We start from the raw sequence: 23,764 nt of genomic DNA, 5'->3' as shown, positions 1-23,764 counted from the left end.
TACATTCTACTTTCAACACTGTCCTGCTGGTCTTCGCTTCACTCTCAACTCCATTCTGTTCTCTTCTGTGCATTTAAAAAACAAAACCCAACTTGTTTTAATGACCATCCCTTTTTTTGCATCATTATTGCTAACCTTCCCAAACTCCCTCAATTACTGAAAGGGGATGACCCCCCCCCCCCCCCCCCCCCCTTTTTTTTTTTTTTTACAAATTGGTGCTTGCCAGTGAAGCAGATCCACACAGTGTCCAAAAGTTTCTGCTTTGGGACCTTGTATCCATCTATTCTCTAGTGGGTTGAGGGTGGAGGTGGGCAGAAAGGGGTGGGTCATCCCAGAGAAAACTTCCTTTATCCTAGGTCTTCTGGAGAAAGGCTGGGAATTGCTTTGATAAAAGTTCTAGAGCCTTGGGAAGTTTTATTAAAGTTGCCCTTACAGAAATTCTTCTTGTTCTGCTCACTTCACTGTATGTCCACTCACACTTCTCTGAAATCATGTTTTTCATAATTTTTTATGGTATAGTAGCTCATGGTTATAATAATTATATAATTATGGTGTGTACATAATACATTATTTAATAATTTATGGTGTGTGTGTGTGTATACATACATATATAATTATGGTATAATACTCATATATCAGTTTTGTTCAGCCATTACTCAACTAAGAGAAAATCTTGGATTCTAGATCTTTGCTTTTCTTCTGGAGCAGAAGGTTTATTTAGCTCCTGACTCTTCCCTCCCTGGTATTATCCTCCCTCTTACTCCTGCCCTCCACCATTCTTACCAGTTTCCCTGTTGAGTTTGATGTGGGCCTTAGTCCTGTGCTGTCCCTATCTGAGAGCCATGGTACCTTGTTGGCTGGCCCCATCCTGGTCACTTGTACCCCCAGGGGCTTCCACGGTCCCTCCTCTGAGTCTTTCTGATTGTCCTCCAGCTTTCTCTGGGGCCCCTCTGCTCCTCCCCACCTCAGGAGCAGGGTCTTCCTTATTGCCCACGGGCTCCTGGCTGACTTTCCGTGCAGTTTTGGGGGTGGAAGCCTTCCTTACTGTTGTTTTTCATTTGATTCCTTGGTTGTTGTTTGGTCTGAGGTGAACTCTATAGGATTTTGCTGGATAGGTGTGGGGAAGCTGGCAGTTAGGCAATCATCTTGGTCAGAAGTCCCTTATGACTTAAGAATTATAAATCAAACAATTGTTTGGGAACTTTGGAAATGTGATATTGTTGAGGGATGGCTCCCAATAGGTTCAGCAGGAACTCTGATCTTATCTAAGACCAGAAAACCGGCAATATCTTCTGGAAAGAATTCAAGGTCTCAGGCTTAATTGGAGTGAGACTTGTAGAAGTTTATTGTTACGCTTCCATGAGAAGCGGGCAAGAGTCCTTTAGGGGACCTGCCAGTGAGAGGGGCACAGGCTTTTACTTTTAAAGGGTAGGGCTGCCATGGTCAGGGCTGACTGGATGGAGGGAAGGGACCTCAGTGCATAGATAAAGGTTAGAGCTGACCCAGAGGAACTTGTGACTTTAGTGCACAGATAGTTTAGATGAGATTTGGGCCAGACCTGAGGAGACATGAAGAGATTAAGTAAGAACAAAGGAGTCCCAAGGTGTTGCCTAGGCAGAGTTCGGATAGGGGGAAGGGGCAGAGCCAGAGGCTGGGAAAGGGATTTCACAGATTACAATTTTACAATACCAATTGCAGTTACAATTGTACAAACTGGTTTAGATCCCAGGTACCCCATCAATATGAGGATTGTTGGGGTTGTATCAGGCAGAACAATGATGAGGTGAGTTTTATGTGGGTCACTGCTCACATGAAGGCACCGATTTGAAGTGTTAAGGGACAAGAGGAGAAAGATGAATTCAGCAGGAGTTGGGGACAGAAGGTGCAGGAGGAAGCCAGAAGAGTGCCTTAACAAGGCACAAGACAGAAGCTGGCAGGGTAGGAGCTGGCCAGCAGACTGGCTAGGAGACGTGCTGAATGGAAAAGAGAAGCTGATTTTCTGAGTGCTAGAATCTGAATCTAGAGCTGAATCTTGTGGAGAGGTGGTTGGTGTTATTACTGTCTAGTAATAGGGATGCCCCAAGAGAAGGGACAGCTCTGAAGTGTGCCGGGTCACCCTCTCCTACCCTAGAAGTAGACACAAAGTGAGAAAGGCAGACATTGCATCTACTTTGCTGTGAAAAGAGGCCTGGTTTTGATAAGGGCCAATGGAACATGATATAACAGATTCCTCTGTTATTTGAAGGTCTTACTGAGGAAAGTCTACATGGCCCTATCGCCATCTAAAATTTGAGAGACAGAAACTCCTTGGAGTCCTAAAGTAGATCTGAGGATCATAGTAGTTCTCAGGCTTCATGGAACTATTTGTTACTGAAAAAGTGCAACACTTTCTCAGCACTCTCCCGAGGACTGGTGTGTGCTAAAAGTCGATCCCTTTGTCAGCCACCTGAGGGGTGGATTTGTTCTGCAGGAGCTCTGTGAGCACCAGAAGGGGAGCAGATGCTTAACAGAGAAGCAGTTTTGCCCAGCAGGTGAAATCTGGACATCAAGGGCTGCCCGCCACGGCTGTGAGCTTCTCTCCCGCTCCCCAATGGATGTCCCTGCTCCTGCACTTTCCTGTCAGGTTTCTCTGGGTTTACACTCTTCCCCTGACACAGTCTGCTTTGGAATCATTGTCTTCTATTGTGTAAATGTTATGCTTATCCAAGTCTTTATCTTCCATTGAGTTCTGTGGTTGTTCATTCCTGCCCTTGACTTCTACTGAAGGCTTTAATTATCTCTGCTTTGGTCTATTTTTAAGTAAGAGTCAGTGATGGGAAATAAAAAGAAAAAGCAGTCAATGACCATGTACTTCTGCTGGAGGTGTCCTACCTGCGCTCTGACTTTTGAGCCAACTATCCTTTTGGGCAGGTCCTATCTGCCTAACTACTTACTACCTGGCATTTTCATCTGGTACGAACCGAACAATAGTAAGAACTAACATCTAAATAGTACCTACTGTGTACCAGGCACTGTGCTAGGTGCTTTACAGTCATTATCTCATTTAATTTTTGAAACAACCCTGTGAAGTAGATGCCATTATTATCTTCATCTTCCTGGTGAGGAAACTGAGGGCGCAGAAGATAAGCGACTTGCCCCAATTCACCCAGCTAGCAAGTGTCTGGTTAGATTTGAATTCGGTCTTCCTGTCTCCAGGTCTAGCACTTTATTCCTTGTGCCACCTAGCTGTCTATCAAATATGAAGTTTGAGCTCCTTGAAAGTAAGGATGATTTTGGTTTTCTATTTGTATTTCCAGCATTTGCACAATGTTTGCCACATACTAAGTGCTTAACAAATCCTTTTCCATTCCATGGAAATGGACTAATGTTGTGCAAATAGGAAGCATACCAGTGGGGGCTCAGCAAGTACAGTGCTGAGAAATAGGAGTATACCTTACCTCACATCAGAATCACCATGAAATCTCTGAGACGGAGAGTGGTGTCACCACCCCATCCAGACAGGGGCGTCTCTCTCTCTCTCTGAACCTGTTAGGGTTCGCTCTAAGCCTCCCCAAATCTCTCCCAGCTTTTAGAAGATTTCCACATTAGGCTTCTGCTGTACTTAGAGGAAAAGACTTCTTCCTGTTTCTGTTTGTCTTGCTTCCTGACCTTTGCTAAAGCTCTGGTTTCCATTTCGCTCTAGAGCACCTCCAAATTGCATTCCTCAAATCAGTCATGCAAATAAGGAGCATTGAAATATCCTGGCAACAATCAAATAAGGGAAACAGATATGCAAATGATAATTGAACAGCAAACACCCACAACTTACATGTGAAAAGGCAGGCCTTGGTGATGGTCACCATGCCCATGGAATTAAGCAGAATTATGGTCTTACCTCCAACAGGCACAGTTCATCTGGAAGCCTTTATTAGCTAACCTTCTATGTGGGGTTGGGGCTAGAAATGCCAAAATGGGGGACATAAAGGTCTCACCTGTGAGCTCTTGCAGGGTCTCCTGGTGCAGCACAGGAAGTCAGGAAGGCCTTTGGAAGGCAGGGTCCTCGTTGATCATTGAAGGAGGGGAGGAGACCGAGCATTCCAGACCTGGGGCCAGTGGGAACATGAGAGAAGGAAGGTTGTGCAGGCCAGTTGGTGGACATGAGGAGGGATAATGTGCAATCAGGCTAGGAGAGAAAGACAGGAACTAGGCGGGGAAGGGCTTTCAATGCCAAGCAGAGGCGTTTGTATTTTAACCTAAGGATGGTGGGCAGCCATGGACCACTAGCCAGCAGGAAGGGGCTGGGGCTCCACACGTGTCCTTTGGAATAGCCTTGACCAGGGCACACAGAAGGAGTTGGCAAGGGGACAGAGGCCGGAAGTCAGGCCTCCATTTAGAGAGAGTTGACCTGAAAGTTTGATTGAAAGAGGCAAACAGGCTAGGTGATATGTAAACCCATGTTGTTTATTCCCTTAAAGCTAGTGAACTTGCATGGGCAAGGGGCCAAAATGTAAGTTCTGACTGTCTGATAACAAGAATGACCAGACTTCAAAACATTTCAGAACAATCCCAACTCAGGAATGTTTATGTCACTCAAAACTATGAACCCCATATATGTTTAACTGTATTATGAGAAAGGAATTTTCTTAACCGAATAGGTGGTAAATACAATAAGATGAGAGAGTTGACAAAGTGTTGGTTGAAATTACACCCAGGACATTGGTGTTTTCTTTACCATTAACATGCCATCAAATAGTATATGTCCATAAAATAAAAATATTAAGATCAGGAAAAGTCCCATTATTCAAAACAGTGTCTCAGGTTAAGAGTCTCATCCTTAATGGTTATAAATGGAGGAAAAATGATCTTAAGTCAGCCCCATCTGGCCTTGTTGACATAGGAAGAGGGATTCTCTGAGTTTACTCAGACAACAAAGAAGCTGTTGGGTCCGGGCTCTTCTTCTGGCTGATTAGTTCAGACTCTGGTCCAAAAATGATATTCAATGATTATCTTGAGTCTATGGGGCCTGGACTAGATTAGCTGTGGGCTGAGTGTGGGAGAGATGTCATGGGGGTGTAATGAGAAAACTCAGCAACTGATTGGATATGGAAGGTGAGCTTGAAAAGCCAAGGCTGTGATATCGAGTGACTAGAAAGGAAAGGAAGATAAGGAGAGGGATAATTTCGGGAGGGGAGACCATGAGTTCTGTTTCAGTTACGTTGCCTTGAAGATGCCCATTGCACATTCAGGTAGAGATGTCCAGGAAACAGCAGATTTAGGCCCAGAGCCCAGAGACAAGCGAGGGCTGGATGGGCACAGTTCTCACAAACAACGGTATTCACAAGCTCCCTGCATTTAGGATCCTATGGAATAAAGTGGTCAATCCAGAGGGAGGAAAAAGATCAAAATCCAGACTCTTAAACAATTTCAGTGAAGAAATGAAAAAAGTCCAAAACTGTGAACCAGAAAAAAAAGGCATTTTCAGAAAAAGCCCAGCATTTTCAGCAAGAAAAAATCAGCTGAAAAGGAAATATCCTTTAACTCAAGAACTCATAAACATTAAAAAATATATATATTCTGGAAAAGCCCCAGTGTGGGACCCTTGTCCCAGTCCCACCTATTTGTTACTGCATTGATTATCTAGCCGACCAGCTCAGAGTGTGTCCCGTGGGGTCATTGTGGCTTGTCCCTTTTTAACAGGGTTGGAAACCCACACAAGGATAAGAGTGTGAGCCCAGGTCAGACAAGGCTGGCCTCTACCCTCTTACTAACCAGGTTCCACTTGAGGGAAGCCAGTGGTATAAAGTAATGGCTAAAGATGAAGGCATGAAATCCACTATTTACATGTGGTTTAGCGCCCTCACTTCACTGAAGCCGGCCACTCTTTCTTGGAACACATAGACTCAGTTTGGTGGGATCACAAAGAATTTTTATAATGGGATAAAATGCAAAAGCCTCAGATAAAGTCTCCCTGAAACCCTCCCCCTCCCAGATCTTGGGTTCAGATGAGAAAGCTCCTGAGAGCAGCCCCTGGGGCTTGGGGAAAAGGAACCAGGAACCAGGAGTGGGGGTGGGGATAGACCTCTCATGCACCAGACTCATGGGGAGAGGTGCCTCCCTCAGTTCACCTGCTTCCAGACCCGTGAGGGGAGTGAGGGAAGCAGAGAAGCCGTGCCACCTTGACTCATTCATGGTTTTCATCCTGGATGCTTTCACCCCTCACTTCCCATGGGTCCTTATGATACCATTGCCCCATCCTAGATCACGGCCTTAACTTTGCAGAGGAGAGAGGAGAAAGGGACCGCCAGACTCGGGTATCACCTGTTGACTGGCTGCCATCTGGTCCCACTAGAGAAGGTTTTGGAGACTGCAGATGGGTGGGGTGGGAAGACTGATCCTTTTCTGATGCCAGGACCTTGGAAGTTACTTTGCCTGTCTCCCTTGGTGAACCATTATGGCCTTTGGATGCAGAGGAAAATCATGGTGTGAAGAGATAAAAGAGTAAGGAGAATTCTCCTGGGTGACAAATGATTTGGATAAAGACATGAAGGCCATCTTTATCCAGCTGGCTTGTGATCTGAAGCTGGGGAGGACAGCTCATAACCAGCTCTGAGGAGTTGGAAGGGCCCTTCCAGGCCGATCTCTACCTTATTTACATCTGTTTTACAGAGAGGAAACAGAGGCGCAGAGTGGTCACAGTAATAATGATAATAATAGTCAGTTGGGACATAGCACCTACTATGCATATTCTCCAGGCATTGTGCTAAGGAAGCATCTTATGACCCTGGGAGAGAAGGGATATTACTGGCACCATTTTAGAGTAGAGGAAACTGAGGCAGAGGTGAAGAGGAGGGGTTTCAATTTAGGCCCACACTGCCTCATAGCAGGACTGTCAGGATCCAAAAAGATCTTGATAGAAAATTGGGTCAGATCAAATCAGGGGACTTTTAATAGGAATAAATGTAAAGTGTTACTTTTGGATTTAAGAAAGAAATGTAAATATAAGACAGGTGAAGCAAGGCAGAGATAGAAGTATGTCTGAAGGAGATCTGGGGGTCTCAGTGGATAGCAAGCTCAACATGAATCAGTGGGGCAATGTAGGACTGCATGAAAAGAAGTCAGATTTCTATGAATAAAGAGGAGATAATCCCTCTGGGCCCTACCCCGTCAGGGCTCCCTCATCTGGGGTGCTCCATTCAGTACTGGGGGGAATAGTTTAGGACGATCATTGATAAACGGGGAGTGTCCGGAGGAGGGTGATCAGGCTGGGGAAGGGAGACTGGACCTGTCCTGGGACACCCCCAGGGCGAACCCAACAGTGAACATTCCAAGGAAGCAAATTTCAGTTGAAATAAGGAAGGACATCCTGACAGTTAGAGGTAGCCAGCCCTGATGGCCCAGGGCTCCCTTTCCTTCATGAGCCTGAGACCATCCCCTGTTCCTACTCTTACTGGGGAATTAAAGAGGGAGGAGCATGTATGAGTGCCTGTTATGTGCCAGGTCTGGCCCCTGCCCTCTGGGCGCTTCCATTGGGGGGGGGGGGGCAGCAGAGGAGAAGCTGAGGGTGTGTGGGATCTGGGGCAGGGGATCCACAGGCTGGGGGAGGGTGGCCAGTCTGGGCCTTTCTGGCTTCCCTGATCCAGGGAGGAAGAGGCCCTGGCCCTTTGCCCCACTGTTGCCTGTTCTCCTTTGCCAGTAAGGTCAGGACCCAGTGGCATGACTCATCCCCATATTACCATCCTTCCTCCCAGCTTTGCATGGGTTCTGATCTTGGCTCTAACGTGGCCATGGTTTGCTCACTGGCTGCTGACTCAGCAGACTTGTGTCCTCGGTTTCACTTTTGGTGATGGCATTCGTTGCCTGCCATGGCCAGCTCCTTACTGAACCTTTTCTTGAAGAATGTATATACCATTGAGACATCCACGGTTTTGGCCCCTGCCTCCCCTTATTCCTGCTCTTCCTTACCTACGTTCTCAGGTATATTTTCCAACATCCTTACCTGGTCTCATCTTTGTCTGAAGCCTGGCTATCATGTGCATATTGACCAAGTTTGTAAAGTCTTGTTGGGTTTCCGGTGGGAGCCTCTCCCTTGCTGCCCTCTCTGGCTGCCGTTGGGGCACACGTGGGCAGCTGTGTGGAGGAGGACCTGAAGAAGGGGAGAGGCAGAAGGTGCTTGCAGGGGCCTGGACAAAGAGCTGAGGCTCAGTGGATTCAGGGAAGGGGACGATTTGGAGAGATGATGCTAGGGAGCCAGCTGGAAATTAGGGCTGAGAGGAAAGAGAGGAAGGTGAGGAGCCAGCATGACCGGAGGAAGTCAGGCACTTATTAAGGTCCTGCTACATGCCTGCTGCTCTGTGCGAAGCTAGGGATACGAGAAAGGCGACTGACAAACCCAGCCCCTGCCTCAGTTTCCTCTTCTGTAAAATGGTTGTAACAATGACATTTACCTTCCCACAGTCGGTGTGAGGATCAGCTGAGATGGTCATCTGCAGACTTTAAACATAAAAAGCGTAAAGCTCTGTGAAGCACTATGGAAATGTTCATTATTTTTATTGTTTTAGCCCATCAGATTTTCTGAGGAAGAGAGTATAGAGAAAGAAGAAAAGGCAGTGTAGTCAGAGAGAGCTCTGGAATTAGAGGACACAAATTCAAATCCAACCCATGTGACCTTGGACAAGTCACTTTTCCTTTCTGGGCCTCAGTTTCCTCCCCTGTAAAATGAGGGGATTGGACTAGAACATTTCCAAAGATCTTTCCAGCTCTAAATGTGTGATCTTAGAGGACAGGACAGAGTGTCTGGGAGCTTGCGTATCTTGGGCAAACTGTTCCCCACATGCAGCATGGGCATGTCCTTGGTTGGTTGAAGAGGGGGCAGAATAGACACCTCCAGCCTCTTCTCCCCTACTGTGCTCCAAGGGAGGCTTTCATCCCTGCTGGGAGGGGGGTGTAATGTCATGCCAAGGAAAGGCAGCTTCCCAAGGTTCAGAATACCAGCATAGGGGCTCTCCATTTTATTCAGTGACCAACCAAGAACAGAGAAGGTCAAAGCATGACATCATTCCAAATACAGCATTTACTAAATGTGATTAAATAATCCCCAAGAACTACCCCACCCCAGGACCTTCCAATCATTCAATCAATTACAAAGTCCCTGTTCTAAATACTTCTCCATCCCTAGGCTGTACCTTTATTTAGTCCACCACAAAGCCCCTCTTCTCAAATGGAGATTAGTTTCCAATCTAAGTAAAGTACATTCATTTGTTCAACCATAGAACACAAAAAGGTCAAAAGTTCCCCACCCCTGGATCACAATTGAATCTACCCCAGAGTTACATCAAGTTTAAACACAGCACTTAATACCCAAATGGAGGTCTTTTCTTCATCTTGACACGAGGCAAGTTCTCAGCAATCTTAGTTCCTGGGGAGACAAGGCTCAGCAAGGCCACAAGATACATTGCCAGTCTCTTCATTAATTCATCCTCTGTCTGTAGAACAGTCCTAGAACCCCTGAAAACATTAGCAAAACCCTCTCCCAGGATTTCTGTAAACATACAACAAGAAAATCCTTCTTCAGGGCTTCTGAACCAACAAAAAGGTTCCCAGACCCCTGCAACAACAGCACTGTCCTTCACCAGTGGACAGTATTCACTCTCTGTCTGCAGGACAATGTCAGGTCTTCTTAACCAAAAGCCAGGTTCCAGGACTTCTTCAACAACAGGACTGTCTTTCACCAGTGGACAAATCTGGCAAAACAACATCAAAACAGACAGACAAAGTACCAGCAAAACAGCCATGTCTCCTCAGTCCTTGGCAGCTCAGGGGGCAGGTCTCAAAAGTCCAGGGCAATTCAATCCTCTCAGTCTCTCTCTCTGCCTCCACGAGGTGCTGCTTCCAAAAAAGGTTCCTCTGCCTCTTTATTGTGTCTCTCCAAATCTACGTCACCAGCTCCTCCCAGTTCAGGACTCTCTTTTCACATCAACAAGTCCATCCCACAGGTGGGATTAACAAGCTCTGGGTTTTTAACACAATCAATTTGAAAACCAAGCCAATACAGGGGAATCTTTAATTGCCATTGCTATCACAGGGGGTCAGGAGGCTGAGGCCACAAGCTGGGTCACTCTCCTCTCCTCAGAGAGAGGGGCCACGGAGCTAGAAGTCTATCCATCCACTCCCTTCAATCTTATTAGTCTAAGATATGATTTAGGTTCGAGCTAACTTCCAGTCCCTGTTTCATTGATGAGGGGAGCAGGAGGCCTCCCAGCTTTATACCCACTCCAGTGAACACCCATAGCAGTGAGCCACAGCACAGCAAAACCCCTAAACCCCCAGAAATCAGGGAAGGTCTTCATTGGAGATGACAATACGGAGGGAAGCAGCTCTCCCTCTGAGAGCCAGATAACTCAGTTCCACCAAGACAAAATTCTGGATCACCCCCAAGGGGAGATTCCCCCAAATCTGGCTAGCTGGGGACAGCAACATGACAGAGACTGCTGGCTCCTCCCAGAGTCTTTTCCTTCAGCACCCTGAAGTGGGGCTGGCCTCATCCATCTTCCTTCTTGAAGCCAGAAGCTAGAAGGGAACTCTTCTCCCACCCCCGCCAACACCCCCAGCTCCAATACAGGCACAGGCATTGATTTCCTCCAGTGAGGAGATAGTCCCATACCAGTGGACTTTGGTTTGAGACACATGTTTAGGGGTCAGGAAGTGGAGACTGAGAAGGAATGGTCAGTCAGTTGGGAGGAGAACCAGGAGAAATCAGCATCATGAAAACCTAGAGAGGAGAGAGTCTTCAGGAGAATAGGGGTCAACAGCACCAAAAGATCCACAGAGAAGTCAAGAAGAAGAGAAAAGGTGGCCAACTATTGGTGGCAACCTTTCAGAGCTGTTTCCATTGAGTGGTGGGGTTGGAAGGGAGATTGCAGGGATATGAAATACAATAGAAACATTTATTGAGTTTTTTTTTTCAATTTTATTTTATTTTCAGTTCCAAATTCTCTCCCTATACTCTCCCCTCTGTTATTCACCGAGAATGCAAGCAAAGCAAAACTTATTTTAGATATGTATAGTCATACAAAGCAAATCTATACCATTAGCCATATTTTTTTTAAAAGCAAGAAAAATAGGGAAATTTGAAAAAGGAAAATATACTTCAATGTGCATATTGCCCTCTATCTGGGAGTGGATAGGATATTTCATCATTAATCTTTTGGAACTGTGGTTGGTCATTTTGTTCAGAATTCTCTTTCATAGTTGATTATCTTTTTAATATTGCTGTTACGTATACATTGTCTTCTTGGTTCTGCTTACATCACTTTGTATCAGTTCATACCAATCTTCCTAGGATTTTCTGAAACCATCCCCTTCATAGCGCAATAGTGTTCCATCACATTTATTTGTCATAACTTATTCAGCCATTCTTCAATTAATGGGCATTCCTCAATTTCCAATTTTTTGATACTACATAAAAGAACGACCACGAATATTTTTGTACATATGAGCCCCTTTTATCTTTTTTTTCCTCTTTTTGGGGTAAAGACCTAGTAGTGGTATCACTGGGTCAAAAGGTATGTGCAGTTTTATGGTTCTTTGGGCATAGTTCCAAATTGCTTTCTATTCACATACAGTACATTAGGGTACCTATTTTCCTGCATTCCCTCCAGCATTTGTCATTTTCCTTTTCTGCCATTTTAGCCAATCTAATGGGTGTGAGGTACTACTGCAGAGTTATTTTAATTTGCATTTCTCTAATTTTTGGTGATTTAGCACATCCCCCCCTCCCACATCTATTGATAGCATTGAGTACTTCCCCTGAAAATTGCCTATTCATATCTTTTGACCATTTCCTGTTTTCCTTCTACTTATAGCTGCATTGGTTTTGTTTGTGCAAGAACTTTTTAGTTTAAAAAAAATCAAAATTATCCACTTCATCACCTGCGAACCTCTCTGTCTCTTGTTTGGTCATGAACTCTTCCTCTATCCATAGATTTGACAGGTAATTTCTTCTATGCACCACTGATCTGCTTATGATGTCTCTGTTTATGTCTAAATCATGTACCCATTTTGAGCTTATTTTCATAGATTGTGTGAGATGTTGGCCTATGCATAGTTTCTGCCAGACTGCTTTCCAGTTTTCCCAACAGTTTTTGTCAAATAGTGAGTTCTTTCCCCAATAACTCAGATCTTTGGGTTTGTCAAGTACTAGGTTACTGTGCTTCTGTACCTAATCTAATCCACTGACCCACCATCTATTTCTTACCCAGGACCATTATTTTCATGATCATTTCTTTGCAGTATAGTTTGAGATCTGATTTTGCTTGGTCACTTTCCTTCCTGGGTTTTTTTTTTCTCCATTGATTCCATTGATATTCTTGACCTTTTGTTCTTCCAGATGAATTTTGTTATGATTTTTCCTAGTTCTAGGAAGTAATTCTTTGGTAGTTTGATTGGTATGACACTGAATAAGAAAATTAATTTAAGTAATATTGTCATTTTAAAAATAATGACTTGGCCCACTCATGTTGTTTTTGTGTAATTAATATTTCTCCAATTATTTTGATTCATCTTTGTGTGATTAGTGTTTTGTACTTGTGTTCATATAGTTCCTGTTTGTGTCTTGACAGACTCTCAAGTATTTTATACCGTATTTCATTATTTTAAAGGGAATTTCTTTTTCTAGCTCTTCCAGCTGAGTTAAAAAAAAATATATATATATATATATATATATACATAAATGTTGGATCTATTTTACATCCTTGCTGAAAGGCAGCTAGGTGGTGCATGGAACACTGGGCTTGGAATCAGGAAGATTCATCTTCATGAGTTCAAGTGTGGCCTTAGACATTTACTAGCAGTGTGATCTTGAGCAAGTCACTTCACCTTGTTTGCCTCAGTTTCCCCATTTGTTAAATGAGCAGGAGAAGGAAATAGCAAATTACTCCAGTATCCTTGCCAGAAAAACTCCAAATAAGGTCATGAAGATCAGACAAAGTTGAACAACAACTTTTCTGAAATTGTTGTTTTGATTACTTTTTTTAGTTGATTATCTTGAGTTCTCAACTTTGCCATCACAGCATCTGTAAAAAGTAGTAGTTTTGTTTCCTCATTGCTTATTCTCCTTCTCTCAGTTTCTTATTCTTGTACTATTGCTGCAACTAGCATTTCTAGTACAATATTGAATAGCTGAAAATGGATATCCTTGCTTCACCTCTGATCTCATTGGGAAGGTGTCTGGTTTGTCCCCATTATAGATTATCCTTGCTTTTGGTTTTGGAAGAAATAGATAAATATTTACAAAAATGATAAACCCCCCAGAGTAACAGAATAGAAAATAGAATCCTTAAAATCCTCAGCCTAGAAAAAAGAAATTGAAAAAACTATAAATGAAACCCCTAAGAAAACAATCTCCAAGACCACATGGATTTACAGATGAATTCTACCATACATTGAAAGAACAATAAATTCCAATCCTACATAAACTGTTTGGAAAAAATAGGTAAAGGAGAAATCCTATGAAATTCTTTTTATGACTGAAATAGGATCTTAATACCCATTTCATTGATTGTCAATTTTAATGGCATATCATTGGGCAAAATAACTCCTAATAATTGCTTTTATTTGATCTTCACCTTTTTCATTTTTGAGAGTGGTAATTGGATTTTTTTCTTCTTAGAAATAAAATTAGCCAATGGTTTATCTATTCTATTATTTGCTTGTTTTTAAACTGGGTCCTAGTTTTATTTGCTAGTTCAATGGTTTTTTACTTTTAATTTTGTTAATCTTTCCTTTGGTTTCCAGGATTTCTATTTTGATGTCTAACTGGGGTTTTAAAATTGGTTGGTTTTCTAAATTTTTTTTGGTTTACATACTCAATTCATTTATTTACTTTTTCTCTCTTTTATTGATGTAAGTAAACACGTACATTGTCCTCTTAAGTACTGCTTTGGCTGTATCCTACAAATTTTAGTATGTTGTCTCATTTTTGTCATTGCCTTTAATGAAATTATTGATTGTTTTTATGATTTGTTTTTTGACCAACCCATTCTTTAGTGTCAGCAATTGACAGTATAGGATGTATAGTGAACACAAGGTTTGAGCTAGGCAAGCATAGTTAGGCAACAAGGCTAGTTTAATGGAGTAGTAAAATTGATTATAGATCTTTCTTGTTTATGCATGGAAAGTTTTACAGTGAACTTAAGATCACCAGTTTCTTACGGCTGCATTTAGCTAAACATAGCTATCAGTAACAGCCTTAACTGCCAAGGCTGCTTCCTGCATGCCCAGACTCTTGTAGGAAACACAGCAATATTTCTTGATACTGATTGCCAAATATTCTTCTTGCAGAAAGATATGGCACACTTGTCCAGAGGGGACTTTGCACCCTTCTGGATCTGAACGAGTCAACAAGTCCAGACTCGGACATAGCTCAACAAGTCCTTGAACTCAGAGCAAGTCACAAGTCTCTGGACTCAAACACAAGCTCAAGAATTCATTAGACTTGGTTTCCCCCCACCCCCCTGCCACTTTAGGATTAAGTTATTTAGTTTCCAATTAACTTCTAATATTTGCTTCAAAGGTCCTTTATTTAATGTAATTTTTGTTATGTTATGGTTGGACAAAGATACATTTAATATTTCTGTTTTTCTACATTTGAGATTTTTATACCCTAAAGGTCAGTTTTTGCAAAAGTGCTAGGCATAATTAAGAAATAGGCATACTTCTTTCTATTCCCATTCAATACTCTCTGAAAGTCTATCATATCTAACTTTTCTAACATTTTATTCATTTCCTTACTTTCTTGTTTATTTTGTGACTAGATTAATTTTGATATAAAAAGGATAAATTGAGGCACCCCACTATTATAGTTCCACTGTCTATTTCCCCCTGTAATTCATTTGATTTTTCCTTTAAGAGTTTAGGTGCTGTTCTATTTGGTACATGTATGTTCAGTCTTGATATTAATTCATTTTCTATGGTACCTTTTAGTGAAGTATAGTTTCCCTGTTTATGTCTTTTAATTTAGTAATTTTGATTTGTCTCATGACTGCCACTTCTGCCCTTTTTACTTAAGCGGAGCCATACTAGATTCTGTTCCAGTCCCTTATTTTAACTCTATGTGTATCTTTCTGTTTCAGGTATTTTTCTTGTAAACAATTTCGTTTTTGGATTTTGGTTTCTAATCCATCCTGCCATCCCCTTCTGTTTTGTGAGTGAGTTTATCTCATTCACTTTCACAGTTTATTTGCCTCCATCTTATTCCCCATACTTATCCTTCTCTCTCTTCTTTAATCTTGTCCCTCTTTTAGAGTCTATTTTGCTTCTGATCTCTGTCTCCCTTAATCTTTACTCCTTCTTATTCTCCATCCTCTTCTTTCTTTTAATACCTTTCCCTCCTGCTTCCCTGTTGGGGAGAATGAATTTCTGTACTCAGCTGTGTGTGTTTGTTCTTCCCTCTTTGAACCAGTTCAGATGAGAATGAGGTTCATGTGTTGCCCACTCCCCACTATTGTACCTTCCATAGTATAAACTTCTTGCCCCATTTATGTGAGATAATTTTCTTCATTCCTCTTCTTCCTTCCTTTCTCTCCCAGTACATTCCTATTCCTTGCCCTTCCATTTCTCTTTTGAGATCATCCAAATATAATAGAATCATGCCCAGGATCTCTAATTAGACTCCCTGGAAGACTTCTAGTGATGATAATATTCTGAGGAGTTACATGCATCATTTCCCCATATAATAATGCAAAGACTTTTTTAAGTCTCTTCTGATATTTTATTTATATTTACCTTTTTATGATTTTTTTTTTTTAAAGCAATAGGGGTTAAGTAACTTGCTCAAGGTTACATGGCCAGTTATTTCTGGGTGTGGTGCTGAGTATCTGAGCCTGGATTTGATCCAGGTCATCTCGACACTGGAGCCAGTGCTCTTACTCGCTGAGCCACTTGGCTGCCCCTAAGCAATTGGGGTTAAGTAACTTGCTCAAGGTTACACGGCCAGGTGTTTCTGGGTGGGTGCTAAGTGTCTGAGCCCGGGATTCGATCTCCAGGTCTTCTCAACACTGGAGCCGGTGCTCTTACTCGCTGTGCTACCTGGCCGCCCCTTTTTATGATTTTCTTGAGTCATATGTTTGAACATCAAATTTTCTGTTCGGTTCTTGTCTTCTCATTAGGAATGCTTGAAATTCTCTATTTCATTAAATATCCATTTTCCCCCTATGAAATGTTATACTCAGTCTTGCTGGGTAAGTTATTGTTGACTGTAAGTCTAGATCCTTTGCCTTCTGAAATATCAAATCCCAAGCCCTCTGCTCCTTTATGGTGGTAACTACCAAATCTTGTGTGAACCTGACTGTGGCCCTATGGTGCTTGAATTCTTTCTAGCTCCTTCCAGTATTTTCTCCTTGATCTTAGAGTTCTGAATTTTGGCTGTAATATTCCTGGAGGTTTTCATTTTAGAGTTTCTTTAAGAGGTGATAAATACTTGCAAATTCTACTTTACCTTCTGGTTCTAGAATATCTGCATGATTTTCCTTTAAAAATTCTTGAAATATGATGTCAAGCCTCTTTTTATTTCTTTGTTCATGGCTTTCAGGAAGACCAATGATTATTGTGATAGATGATTAATTGAACTCCTATTTTATTCCAATCAGTTTGATATAATTCCATAGGGGTGGTGATTATAAGTTTTGATATTAGGCCTCAGAGCTGTGAACTACCCAATGTAAGTTCACTTCCTTAATCATAGGAAGCTAATTAGAGGATATCTACCCTTGTTTTCCCTTGTTATGGTGACCAAGCCCAGCATGGCAGAGGTGACCGCTCCAGCTATTTTTGTTGCCCCTCCATCCCTTGTCATCCCTCTATTGGCCAGTGTGGGGAGATGATCATGAGCACTGGACTAGTGAGGGACCCTGGTTCCCAGACTGCAGCCACTCTACTGACCCATCAGCCTACATAGATGTTTTGACATCTACTTATCAGCCCAACTCCATGAGCTTGTTCATTGACTTTGGTAAGACCTCCTAGAAGGTCAAGATAGGTCTGATAAGGTCTGCTCATTAGCCCATTTGTCAACCAATGGGATTCTGTATTTTGTATAGACCCTAATAGAGGGCCAAAGGCAAAGTCTATCCACCAAATAAGACTGTACTTTTGGCCTGCTCCAACTGGGTATTGAACACTACAAAACTAAGGCCCTGGAGGAAGGAGATATCTCAGATTTGAGGAAGATCCAAAGTCTACTTCTTTAGAGGGGACCATGGACTTTTCAATAAACTACCATTGGCTCAGAGCTCTGCTTCAATGGTTTTTCTTGCAGACTGGACAATTTTGAAAATCTCCACATTATTTAGTTATCTCTTCTCAACCTATTTTCCAGGTCAGTTGTTTTTCCTATCAGATATTTCACAAGTTCCTCTATTTTTTCCGGTCTTTTAACTTTAATTATTTCTTGATGTTTCATGGAGTCATTAGCTTCCATTTGGCCAGCTCTACTTTTCAAGTTTTAGTTATTTTCTTCATGGGTTTTGCATCTCTTTCCCCAAGCTGTTCATTCTCTTTTCACAACTTTCCTGGATAACTCTCATTTCTTTTCCATTTTTCTTCTTCCATTCTTAATTTGTTAAAAAAATTTTTTTTCCTCTTTTTTATATCTGTTTGTTTCACTTGCTCTTGCTTTAACTGGCCTAGGAGTTGCTTTTGGGCTTGTGTCCAGTCCATATTTTTCTTTGAGTCTTTGCAGAGATTTTTTAAGTCATCGTGGACTTTTGTATTTGTGTCTTGAGTTTCCCTGCCCCCTTAGTGGCTCTTTATGGTCTTTTTGGTGTTAGATCATTTTAAACTTTGGACTTCATCTTGTGGGAAGGACGTGAGCATGTTTCTAGGAAACCAGGAAGATGCTTATAGATAAACAGAAGTTGAAGATGAGAAAAAATCAATAGGGCAAAGTGCTAGGAAAGATGGGCAGTAATGTGATCTAGTTACACAAAGAAGGAAGCTGGCTTTGATAAACAAGAGGGTCACTTCCTTTTCAGAGACTAGACCAAAGCAGGAAAAGGGTGGTGGTGGTAACAATCTGCAGTGTTTGAAGATATGGAGGAGAGAGGAGGAAGCTCATGACAGGCAGCCTCTGCCTTCTCCCGTCATGTCCAGCTCTAACAGAAGGGCCGACGCCTTCTGCATTAGCGGACCAAGGCCCAGCAGAAGGGCCGACGGCACCTGCCAACGCCTTCAGCTCTTTTAGAGATTCCTCAGAAGGGCACTGGGGTTTCTAGGATAATTACCTATGAATCAGTACCAGTGTGCTCCCTGTCAAATCAAGAGGTATATTTAATGAACTTGTTGACGGGGTATTTACTGCACAGTTATAGCAGAGATAACTGGCACAAAAACAAATTCCTTTCAGGTCTGGGACATGCACACACAGGTCCCTAAGAAGATAGGGTTCAGTGGCAGTGAGTCACATGTGAGGCAAAGGATAATCTCATAAGTCTGCCTTACTGAAAATTCATTTCTCATCTCATGGTGTGGCTTTGGGATGGGCTCTGAAGGTTCTGGAGGATTCCATCTGCTGTGGGCTCAGAGTGTACCTCAGCCCCCGACCCAGACCCTGCCATCAGCAGCAACTACTGTTCTGGGGATGTCCTGATCGATGCTGACGGGGAAGTCCAAATCTGGTGACCTCTCAGAGTTTACAAGATCATCCTCTGGCCAACGTGGGAACAGGAGGAGAGAGATCTCAATAGTCCCCAAAGGGCAGCTTCCTGGTCTGTCACTAAACCAGCTGGATGCCTGGAATCCTGATTCTGACTCGGCTCACCTGAAGGCATGTCTGAGTCTTTCACCAATCCCAATGCATTTCCTCCCTGAATTCATTTGACTTCCTTGCTTCACTCCCCCCAGACTGACTCAGGATTTGACTTCTCGGCATTGATCCTCTCCGCACTGTTATCTCAACAACATCAGAAGAGACTTTGGCTAGTGCCTGAGATGCTCTTCAGCTGGTGCCGTGTCCTTTCCACGCTCCTTTCCCAGCTATGGATGGCTACATACATCTCCCTTTGCTTGATTTTGTTCCCCTTCCAAACTTGAAGCACCAGGCCATCCTGCGTTGGGCAGGGCCTCTAACAGAGCAGCGAATGTTCCCACCGTTTGACTGCACATAGGTGGATAGAATTCTGGACTTGGAGTTTGAACCCTGCTCAGACAATGCAGTAGCTGTGTGACCCTGGGCCAGTTTCACCCCTCTCAAACCTGTTTCCTCATCTGTAGAATGGGGTTGATTAAAGCACTTTCTTCCTAGGGTTATTGGAGAGTCAAGTGAGGAATACAGAAAGGATTTTGGCCACCGTTATGCACCATAGGAATGTTAGATAGGATAATGATGAAGCAGTGTTGTGTTACTGCCTTGTGTCTTCAATAACCTTTCAGGGATGCAGAGCCTCTGGCCTCAGGGACACATGTGGCCCCCTAGGTCTTCGGGGGCGGTCTTTTGACTTGAAGCCAAATTTTACAGAACAAATCCTTTCACAAAGGGGATTTGTTCTGTGAGGTTTGGATTCAGTCAAAGGGCTGCACTTGAGGACCTAGAGGGCCACATGTGTCCTTGAGGCCCCTGGTTCCCCACCTCTGAATTGTGAGCTAAATTGTGTCCTCTGGCTGATGGCTCCTTAGGGGCTGCCAAGAACCTGGAGACTGGGGGCTGGGGGGCTCACCTGCTGCCCCCGCCTTTTCTGTTCCTGCCCAGTGGGAAGTCCCGCAGTGAGGATTTCCATTTTTGGAGGGTAATCTCTGTAACCTTCCTTCTTGACCAAGGCCAGTCTCTCCCCTGATGCCCTTGATCCCATTCTATCTCCTCCCAGAGGCTGCCCTTTGATCATCCCCTCTCTTCTTCCCTAATTCTCAGCCTCATGGTTTGCACTGGGCTCCTCTGAAGTCTATGAACATGGCCAAGATCCCTCATCACTAAAAGCTCTCCGTTTTCCTCGGCTGTCTCCCTGAATTCTTGCTCTCTATCTCTCCTCCCTTTCAGGGCTGGGCTCCTGGAAATGCCTCACTGGCATCTGCTTTGGCTCTGTTCCCAGCCCGAGCAGTCAGGCCCCCACCCAGACCAGGAGCCCAGCCCTTCCCTGTGTTCCCTGAAGCATCACCAATCCTCTCTTTCCTGCTCAATTCAGTGGACTTTGCTCATTCTTAAGCTGCAGTCCTGGAGACTATTGAATATGTGCTCCTCCCAGATCTTTTTGCTTTGCTGGGATTTTGATTTGTCTGCTAATGCTCATGCTCTGGCCCTCGGTCCTGGACCCTCTTCTCTTTCTCTGCGTTCTCCCTGATAATCTCAGCCAGCTCCCATGGATTCAATGACCTTTGCAGTACAGCTGACCCCATGCCTGCATCTCCAGCCCTTGTCACTCTGTAGTGCGCCATGCCGGGCATCTCCCCTGGGACATCCTCCTCTCCCCAGACCAAACTCCCCTGTCTCTGGCCAGGCCACTCCAAGCCATGCTCCAAACTCGATTCTCCTCCGCTCTCCATCCAACTCATCGCATATCCTCACCCTTCTCTCCCCTCACACAGTGGCTGCCCGAGGTCAAGCCCTCATCACCTGTTCCTAGTTTCCCACCTCTTCCCTCTCCAGTCCATTCTCCAAACATCTGCCAAAGAGACTTCCCTGACCAGGTCACTCTATACTCCCTCTAGCCTATGGAATAAAGCACAGCCACTCCTTCATTATCTCAAGCCCTTTATAGCTTGACTCTAGCCTCTTTTTCCAGGCTGATCACACATGACTTTCCCAAAGCACACCATGTTCCTGCCGGACTGGACCTCGTGCTATTTCCTGGAAACACCTCTTTCTCTCCTTCATGTCTTTGCACAGGCAGTGACCCTTGCCCAGAATATTCTGCCTCCTCACCTCTAGCTCCCTCATCAAGTCAGATTGTATTTGTTTTATCTGGTAGTGGAGTGGTGACCAGAGAGTCAGCCTGCTAGCCAGGGAGACCTGGGCTCAAGTCTCCTACCCCTGCTGCCTCCTGGCCTTGCAACTGGACAAGGCCCTTCACCTCTCAGGGCTCTGAGACTATCCATTGTAGAGAAGGTGGCAACCTGCACTGGTGAAGGGAGCTTTCTCACCTGGAAGTCCCCTACAGGAATGTCACTCCGGGCTCAGTCCCTGTCTGGGTTTTCATGGCTGTGAACAAGTTGCTCCCCATGAGGGCAGGGGCTGCCCATCTATGTGGCCATGTTTCCAGTGTCTAGCACATTGCCTGGCATGTTAATGAATGATTATTGATGGATTTGTATATGTAGAAAAATGACTTCTCCATGGGCTTGTCTCTGCCCAGTAGGAGGTAAGCCCTCTGAGGGCAGGCCCCATTTCTTGTTCTTGTCTTTGTGGGCATATAGTGGCCACTTCATAAATGCTTGTCAAATGGACTGAAAGGTTTTGGGGAGCAGCTGAGAGAGGGGGGGCAAACAGATTCAGTTCCTTTCAATTATTGACTGAGACAGTGCCTGCCCTCAATGACCTTACATTCTGCTGGCAGGGTCCAGCATCAACTACGTAGTACACATTGCGTCATTTCAGTGGGAGCCCTGGTAGCTGGAGGGATGGGAGAGACCCCCTGTAGGAGAGAGCCCCTGAGCTGGGTCTTAAGGGGGTATAAGCCTGGGGTCCCAGGAGGAGAAGGTATGGTGGGAGGGCATTCCCAACATGGAGGACTGAGTGGGTATGATCTCTTCCGCAGATGGTAAGAAAGCCAGTTTGGCTGGAACGCTAACATTGTGAGGAAGGGGAGGGGGAGATTAGTCTGGAATAGGTAAGTAAGAGTCAGGTAGGGAAGGGGTACTAGGGAGCCATGGATTGCTGGGAAGTAGTGAAAGCCTAGTTGAGATTAAATCCCGTCAATGTGTAATGAAAGGATTTCCTGACTTCCTTGCACCAAATTCAGCAGCTCAGGAGTAGGAGCAGAGAAGGTAGAGGGCTCGGGCCACGAGGGCCGAGGACTGCCAAGTCATGAGTGGAGGAAAGAGAGGGGCCAAAGGTAGTGGTTGGCTGAGGGCCAGCATGGAAAGTGAGGAAAGGGAGGCTGGAAATCAGGGAAGGGATGGAAAGAAGGGAGAAGCATTAAAGACCCGGTGAAGAGGAGCACTGAGGCAGAGGGGGAGACTCAAGGACAAGGGTGTGGAGGAGGGAGGGGGATCCCGGGGCTCTGGGTCCTGGGGGCTCCGCGTATGGGTGATGGTGAGATGGCGGCTGAGTGCTCAGAAGGCAGCCAGCCCAGGATTCTCCAGCTGTGGGAGCAAAGGTCCAGGGAGGGAGGGGAAAGAGGGGATGGGTTAGGATGCAGATGGGCCAGGGGACCAGTGGACTGAATCAGGGCAACTGGGACCTTGTGGGCAGGAGCCTCCACGTGGGGGCTGCTGCACCAGGGAGTTAGGCTGTGCCCGCCCCTTCTCCTGGCTCAGAAGGAGTGCCCACTGACTGCAGGATGACGCGCTTTCTCTAAGTCCAGGAAGACGGGAAGCGTGTGAGAGGATGAGGTCCAGGGGGAAGTGGGCAGAGGCTGCAGAGGGTTCCAGAGGGGATAGCAGAGAGGGAAAGTGACTGGGCAGAGGTGAGAGGGGGTCAGAGAGCCATGCTCTGAGGTCCTGAGATGAGCGTGGGAGTATCCCAGACCAGGACGCTGGCTGTGTATGGTTGGTTACTGTGTGGCTGACTGCCCGTTCCCACCCAGGTCAGACTAAATGGTTCTGACCTGGGTGTCACAGGGTGACCCGGTGGCACCTATCCTTGGGAAGCCTACAGGTGGAGGTGGCCTCAGGGTCAGTGATAGCTCAGAGAGCCTGGTCCTGGTTGCTTTGCCCCAAGATGTAAGGGGATGAGGCCCCTGGTGGCCCACACCTGTGGCTCTGAGTTCAGCCTGGGGGTGAGGTCCCAGCCTTTTTGTTGCTAAAGAAAAGATGGCATCTAAGGCCCTGCTTTGGGGGAGGTGGGAGGGCAGCACTAGATCTCAGAGCTCCTTCCTCCAGGCCCTTTGGTGTGTGTCCATGGAAGGCATCCAGGAGGCAGTGTCCAGCTTGCCCACTGTGCTCAGACAGGGCCCCCGGGTCCTCTGTAGAGCTGGGCTTCTTCAGAGCACCCAAGCAGAGGAAGGGAAAGGGGAGGGTCTATTCTCTGGGCTGAGAGATCCTCCAAGCTCTGAAATTCAGCCAGTCAAAAAACATTGAGCACTCACCATGTGCCTCCTCAAAGGCCAGGCCTTGAACTCAGTCCTGAGCTTACAGATTATCTGGTAGGGAAGACAAGCCCACAATGTGTACAGGCCAGGAAATAAGAGAGGAGAGGAAGGTGCTGGAGATGAGGGACTGGGGAGGCCTGGGGACCTGCAGGTGAGACTGGAGCTGGGGCTGCAGGGGGCCCGGGAATCTGGGGGAGGAGGCCAATGCCTTCAGTTTGGGACTTGTCGAGTGTAGGTCTACTTCACGTCCAGCCTGAGACGGGAAGGTGGCTGGATTTGCAGGCTTGCAGTTCAGTAGAAAGGTTGGGTCAGGAGAGGTAGACTGGAGAGCCACCGGCCGACAGAGATGGTCATTAGATTCATGGGAGCTGAGGAGATACCCAAGTGAAGTGGTATGGAGGGGGAAGAGAAGAAGACTCAGGACAGAGCCCTGAGGGATCCCTATGGTGAGAGGGACTGATCTGGAGAGGGAGCCAGCAAAGGAGGCGAAGGAGCGGTCAGAGAGATGGTCAGAGAGCCGGGAGAGAGAGGGAGAGAGAGAGGGGGAGAGAGAG

General features: G+C 45.1%; 1 protein-coding gene across 2 annotated transcripts in view; it reads right to left on the bottom strand.

Annotated features, from left to right (window-relative positions):
* The window catches only part of ISOC2 (isochorismatase domain containing 2), a 184,661-nt gene that overhangs the window by 46,493 nt on the left and 114,404 nt on the right, over positions 1–23,764 (bottom strand). The gene's annotated exons all lie outside the window — the stretch shown is intronic.

Source organism: Petaurus breviceps, unplaced genomic scaffold (genome assembly GCF_028583685.1).
Source record: "Petaurus breviceps papuanus isolate PSGF00001 unplaced genomic scaffold, PetGlider_PUasm1.0 355, whole genome shotgun sequence".
Classification (NCBI taxonomy): Eukaryota; Metazoa; Chordata; class Mammalia; order Diprotodontia; family Petauridae; genus Petaurus; species Petaurus breviceps.
The sequence above is the reverse complement of the archived record's forward strand: the minus strand, read 5'-3'. Positions and strand labels throughout refer to the sequence as shown.